Source organism: Salvelinus sp. IW2-2015, unplaced genomic scaffold (assembly GCF_002910315.2).
Source record: "Salvelinus sp. IW2-2015 unplaced genomic scaffold, ASM291031v2 Un_scaffold1604, whole genome shotgun sequence".
Classification (NCBI taxonomy): domain Eukaryota; kingdom Metazoa; phylum Chordata; class Actinopteri; order Salmoniformes; family Salmonidae; genus Salvelinus; species Salvelinus sp. IW2-2015.
The window spans coordinates 110,580-117,035 of record NW_019943025.1 but is presented as its reverse complement, the minus strand read 5'-3'; the positions used below and the strand labels follow the sequence as shown (position 1 = coordinate 117,035).

The following is a 6,456-nucleotide window of genomic DNA, read 5'->3' as shown; positions in this document are numbered from 1 at the left end:
TCAGATGTTCTCGGGGCCCTGATTAGCCCTCTCTGTAATCCCGTTACTCCGCGTGTGATAGATGGAGACAAACTTCTGGTCAACACCCATTATCTTTGCCACTTGGGCAACCACATCTCCTGTGAAATGGGTACCATTGTCTGCAGACAAAACCTCAGGCACTCCGAACCTGGGTATGATTTCCCTGACTAGCAATATTGAACTGTTCGCACATCACAGTTGCTGGTAGGAAATGCTTCTACCCACCTGGTAAACCTGTCAATTATCACCAGGCAGTATCTCTTTCGTTCTTTTCGCTCTATCATGTCTATGAAATCCATAGCAAGGTAGCTAAAAAGTCATTTTGGAGTTGGAAACTTCCCTGCTTGCAGTGGAGTTCACCTGTTATATAATAAACATGTTAATTTTTTTACCTGCTGCTTCAAATTACGAAGAGGATGCGCACCTGCTAATATCGTTTTCCTGTTGAACAAACTTCTTTCCGTATGAAATAATATAGGTTAATGTGCAACATAAGTGCTCAAATGCTGGCTGCTGTTGTATTTGCAGAGTCCATGTATAATCATTTACAGTAAAATGGCTGCCCAAGCCTAACATGGCTGCCAAACACCAAGGAGTGAGAGTTATGAAGTCAATCATTAACTTCATAATGACACCATCCCAACAGTCTGCCACTGCTCTGCTCTTTTACAACATGTTGGGGTAGAACATTATTGTGTGGTACAATGTTCAGCAGATGTTCTAGCGAATTCAACAACAATACTTGTCATTTCAAAGTTTGTTTCTGTCATCTCTCTGACTCTGTTTCTTATTTTTTAGCAAGTCTTTGTCCTCTCTTATCCAATTAACTTGTCCATGCAGGTCATCTATCACTTTCTGTTTTTCTTGTATATCATAGTCTTTTGATTGCAGTGCATTCATTGCTATTTCTGACTCCAGGTCTTCCTTCTCTTTCAGCTCTTTTTTATTCACTCGTTTCAGTTCTTCCTCTGCTCTGGATGTCTTTCTCCACTTGTTGGTACATGTCTTTGGTGTAGCATTCCTCTTTATTCTCGTTCACCATGGCTGTAACTTTATCCATCAGCTGCTATACTTTCTCATGGTCGTCCAAGTCCTCATTATTGAAGACGTGGTACAGGTTTCCACATGTCTCAATGATTCGCTGCAGACCCTCACCAGCCTCTTGGATGAACTCCTCAATGCTCTTCTCTTTTATTCTTTATCCACAGGTAAACAGAACCATAGTGTGTCTCACTGCTGCCTCTCCAAAGATGTCCTGGATCCTCTTAACAGTGTTCTGCTCTTCCTCTGTAAAGCGAGCAATTTGGACAACAAGCAGGAAGACATGGGGTCTAGGAGAGGACGATGCACTCCACCAGTTGGGTCCTCACTGAAGACTCTGGGAGTTGTTTGTCAAACAGGTCCTGGGTGTCAATGACTGCAACACTCATTTCTGTCTCACTGCTCCTCTTGCATTGTTTGGTCACCAACTGGGCAGCACAATCTACTTCAAATTCTGTTCTCCCCAGGATGGTGTTTCCTGATGTACTCTTCCCTGCTCCAGTCCTCCCTAAAATGACAATCCTCAGCTCAGAAACTGAAAATAAATCAAAATGATAACTTTGAGCCAGTAAAGAGCAGATTTTCTTTTTTTACTGTAACAGAGTATCTCTGAAGTTAGCCTACTGTAACTTACATATTACAGGAGTATCCATGCTTTCTCTTCTCCTGTTTTGTTCTCCTGGATATGCTGTAATATAGGAAAACATATTCAGCAACATGTCATTAATAAAATCACTGATACAATCCCATTTCATTAACTTAGTCATTCAGTGCACTTGGCCCTTAAATGCACCAGCAATTACTCAGTAGGCAACAGAGCAGAAGTATTTAATACTGCAAATCAGATGGGATTTTAATTGTTGACATTTCCTACATTATCATAGGTTTAGTAAATGCCATGCAATATTTTTTGTAACCAATGATGAATAAGTACATCAGAGTAAATTAACAACTGGGGAGGATAAAAAAGATAGGCCTAATATAGGCTACCATAGATCACAATGAACATGATGGAAACATTTAATGCAGCAATCTACAACAACCATAATTTTAAAAAACGTATTCTGAATTTTCAGGGGCTGCTGCAGAACCCTCAGCTCCCCTACTTCACGTGGCTATATGAGTATGTTTTTTGGGAGGGGAAATTCAATACACTACAGCATTTTTTTTACAGTGTGGCTGTGTGGTTGAGTGTGTAAAATTAGGATGAAAAGTAATATCTTATTTATGTTTTAATATGCTGCCTTTTACATGCACTGAAACCCCCAAAGTGTTTTCACAACACTCTATTGAAAACACCAATACTCAGATTGAAGAACCACTTTGGGTGTTCCAGGGTTCTTCTATTCTACTTAAAACACTTTCTGTGTATCATAACACTTACAATGGTGTTTACATTCCAACACCCTCCAAACACCAGATCTCAGGTTAAAGTAGGCGTTTTAAATTAATCATGACCTTAGAAAGCACTGTCCATTTTGTTTTGTTACGCTTTGAAACATCATCCACAATGACCAGGTTTTACACTCAGTTTCAACCTGCTGTTGACCTCCTTCTCTAAAATGATCATCACAGTGACGTGAGTTTTAAAAGCATGATACTGTTGATATAGGTGTATGATGTGATTTTCAAATGCATTTGAAATGATGCCAGCGCTGTTAGAGGGACAACAGAGCCCTGAGTACCAGGCCATTAGGACCTGATGGTTGTTACTAAATTGGTAACTACCAATGTGTCCAGAGTGCATAAGAGGAGGTTACCGTGACGCAACAGTGAAGTGGAATTTTACTGCGGTCATAACTCATAACTGTCAGTGTGGGGGTAATTTGTTCACCGCAACAGCCCTAATGTAAACACATCCTGCTACAAACAGGGAACAAGTTATGGACAAACCTTGAAATGTGACATCAGTTTAATAGTTCACACAGTCATCATCTAAGTTAGCTACCATATATAAACTCAGCAAAAAAAGAAACGTCCCTTTTTCACGACCCTGTCTTTCAAATATAATTAGTAAAAATCCAAATAACTTCACAGATCTTCATTGTAAAGGGTTTAAACACTGTTTCTCATGTTTGTTCAATGAACCATAAACAAATAATGAACATGCACCTGTGGAACGGTTGTTAAGACACTAACAGCTTACAGACGGTAGGCAGACGGTGGGCAGACGGTAGGTCACAGTTATGAAAACTTAGGACACTAATGTCATGACGTTGCCCTGTTGGTGAAGTTTATGACCCCAATAAATACCTTTCCCCCCCTTTTCTCTCTCTACTCTATAGATTTGACTCTTGGAAAGCCCTTTGTTAACATAGAGAGAGTCTGGTAACATCAAAAGGTTGGGAACGGAACCATATTTCGGTAATCCAACCAGTTGAAAATATCCATTGGAACTTAAAGAATATGATGTCAGATCACTTGTCGTCTGAGACATTACACTGATGATAGGACGACATAAACTGTATCTTTGAAATTCTACACATTCTAGTTATCAGATTCACATGGAATTGTGGTGAAATTTAAATGATTAAATATGAATCTATTTGTGAAAAGATTAAATGTAATTTTAGCTTCTAAATTAGAGAATTGTTTTCATAAGTAAACTCTGCTCACTCAGTGGCCCCGCCCAAGTGAACATACATTGGTTGTGAACTATGAAACACGCCCTTCTCTCCACCACTTCAAAAGCCCATTGACGAATGTCAACCTTGTGTTCCCGATGAAGTGAGGACTGCTGTCCATATGTTTAAACGGGCTAATATCAACTTCAGAACTAAGCCAACCTCATAGTGAGCTCTGGTTGTGAATGGTTGATCGACTGCAACCTAACGAAATTAACATTCCCGGTGACGTGAGGACTGATGTCCATATATTTAGAAGGGCGAATTTCAAGGTGGAGGTGACAATCGACATGCTGGAAGGATGAATTTGACTACACCAGCCAGAATATAGCATGAGCTTATAGTATGGCAACTTGGTATGAACTTTGAACTCTTATTCACTAAAGAAGTGATACATCCTAGAGGTTGAGTTAGCAGCAGCAGCTGTAAACGTGGGCAAGGAAAGGATGGACAATCTCTTCAGAAAGACAGGGTACTACAACGTATCCGTTCTACCACATGGCGACGGTACGACAAAGTACCCGTTCTACCACAATACATATTCTTCAAAGGACAAGGGAAATCTCTGCTGGGAAACCCAGCCTTCCATCTACGACCAATCTATCAAAATGTAGCTAAGGGTAAATATATCTTGCATTTTCTTTTTCCAAATGGGCGGTTATTTAGAATGCACAAGATTCTGTATTTACGATAGCACAGCTTTATAAGGTCCGATAGAGACCCAATCATTTTGTTCCTCAGTCTTCCCGCGCTTTCATTCAAACCCAATCCCCTTTCTTTGTGTTATCAGCCGTCATATCTGGTTCCGTCCTCTAGGGACGTTTTCTTGTATGACATAATTAGTAATCAATGTATGATCCATCCTGTGTATATGTAATTCTTTGTGATTATTTAGCCATTTAGTAAATAAATAATTAAACAACATTTTGTATTGCTGATTCAACTTGTTAGCCAGGGTTCGTGAAGATAACAAATACTTCTAAGACTTTCAGATGAGACTGAATATGGTGACGATTAATAATTGACTGCTATTGATATAAATCATTACCAGGTCTTTAAGTTTATTCAGAAGACAACAGCTCTAAAAACATTCTTCTGTGGTGCCCCGACTTTCTAGTTAATTACATTTACATGATTCGTTTAATCAGGTAATATTAATTACAGAGAAATTATTTCATAAAATAGCATGTCATATCACTTAATCCGGCATAGCAAAGACACAACACTAAAGAGGCTTTCTACTGACTTTGAAAAACACCAAAAGAAAGATGCCCAGGGTCCCTGCTCATCTGCGTGAACATGCCTTAGGCATGCTGCAAGGAGGCATGAGGACTACAGATGTGTCCAGGGCAATAAATTGCAATCGGCACATCCGAACATTACACCTGCAGGACAGGTACAGGATGGCAACAACAACTGCCCAAGTTACACCAGGAATGCACAATCCCTCCATCAGTGCTCAGACTGTCTGCAATAGGCTGAGAGAGGCTATACTGAGGGCTTGTAGGCCTGTTGTAAGGCAGGTCCGAACCAGATATCACAGGCAACAAGGTCGCCTATGGGCACAAACCCACCATCGCTGGACCAAGCAGGACTGGCAAAAAGTGCTCTTCACTGACGAGTCGTGGTTTTGTCACAACAGGGCTAATGGTCGGATTTGCATTTATCGTCGAAGGAATGAACCGAGGCCTGTACTCTGGAGCGGGATCGATTTGGAGGTGGAGGGTCTGTCATGGTCTGGGGCAGTGTGTCACAGCATCATCGGACTGAGCTTGATGTCATTGCAGGCAATCTCAACGCTGTGCGTTACAGGGAAGACATCCTCGTCCCTCATGTGGTACCCTTCCTGCAGGCTCATCCTGACATGACAATGCCACCAGCCATACTGCTCATTCTGTGCGTGATTTCCTGCAAGACAGGAATGTCACTGTTCTGCCTTGGCCAGCGACGAGTCCGGCTCTCAATTCCATTGATCACGTCTGGGACCTGTTGGATCGGAGGGTAAGGGCTTGGGCCATTCCACCCAGAAATGTCTGGAAACTTGCAGGTGCCTTGGTGGAAGAGTGGGGTAACATCTCACAGCAAGAACTGGAAAATATGGTGCAGTCCATGAGGAGGTGTAGCAGTACTTAATGCAGCTTTTTTTGCTGAGTTTATATCAAAGCCGATGCCCTGTCCCGTCTCCACGATTCAGCAGAGGGTCCTGTCCTGAGTGCACGCATCATACCGCCCTCCTGAATTGCTGCCCCCGTGCTTTGGGATGTAGACGTGGACATCCAGCAGGCTCTCGAGAGGGAAGCTACGCCTGCTACCTGTCCAACGGAGCGCACCTACGTTCCCACGGAGGTAAGGGATCGGCTATTGACATGGGCGCACACATCCTTTGCCGCTGGACACCCAAGTATCACCCGCACCACTCAATCCATCTCCGATAAGTACTGGTGAACCATCTTGGCGTAGGATGTTGGCCACTACGTCAACTCCTGCTCTGTATGTGCACAAACCAAATCTCCCGGTACGCTCCAGCAGGGAAACTCTTTCCCTTTCCCGTGCCTCAGCAGCCTTGGTCCGATCTATCCATAGATTTTGTTACTGACCTTCTCCTGTCTGATGGTTTCACCACTGTTATGGTTGTTGTGGACAAAACTTGCCGTTTTCTCCCTCTCTCTGGTGTCCCTACTATTCTTCAAGTTGCTGATGCACTATTCCAGCAGGACTATGGCCTTCTGGAGGAAATTATCTCCGACCGTGGTCCCCAATTCATGTCTTG

The 6,456-nt window shown here is 42.4% G+C and overlaps 1 pseudogene; it reads right to left on the bottom strand.

Moving 5' to 3' along the window:
• Nucleotides 1–1,715, bottom strand: LOC139024518 (GTPase IMAP family member 4-like; annotated as a pseudogene).
• Between the last annotated feature and the right edge of the window lie 4,741 nt (nucleotides 1,716–6,456).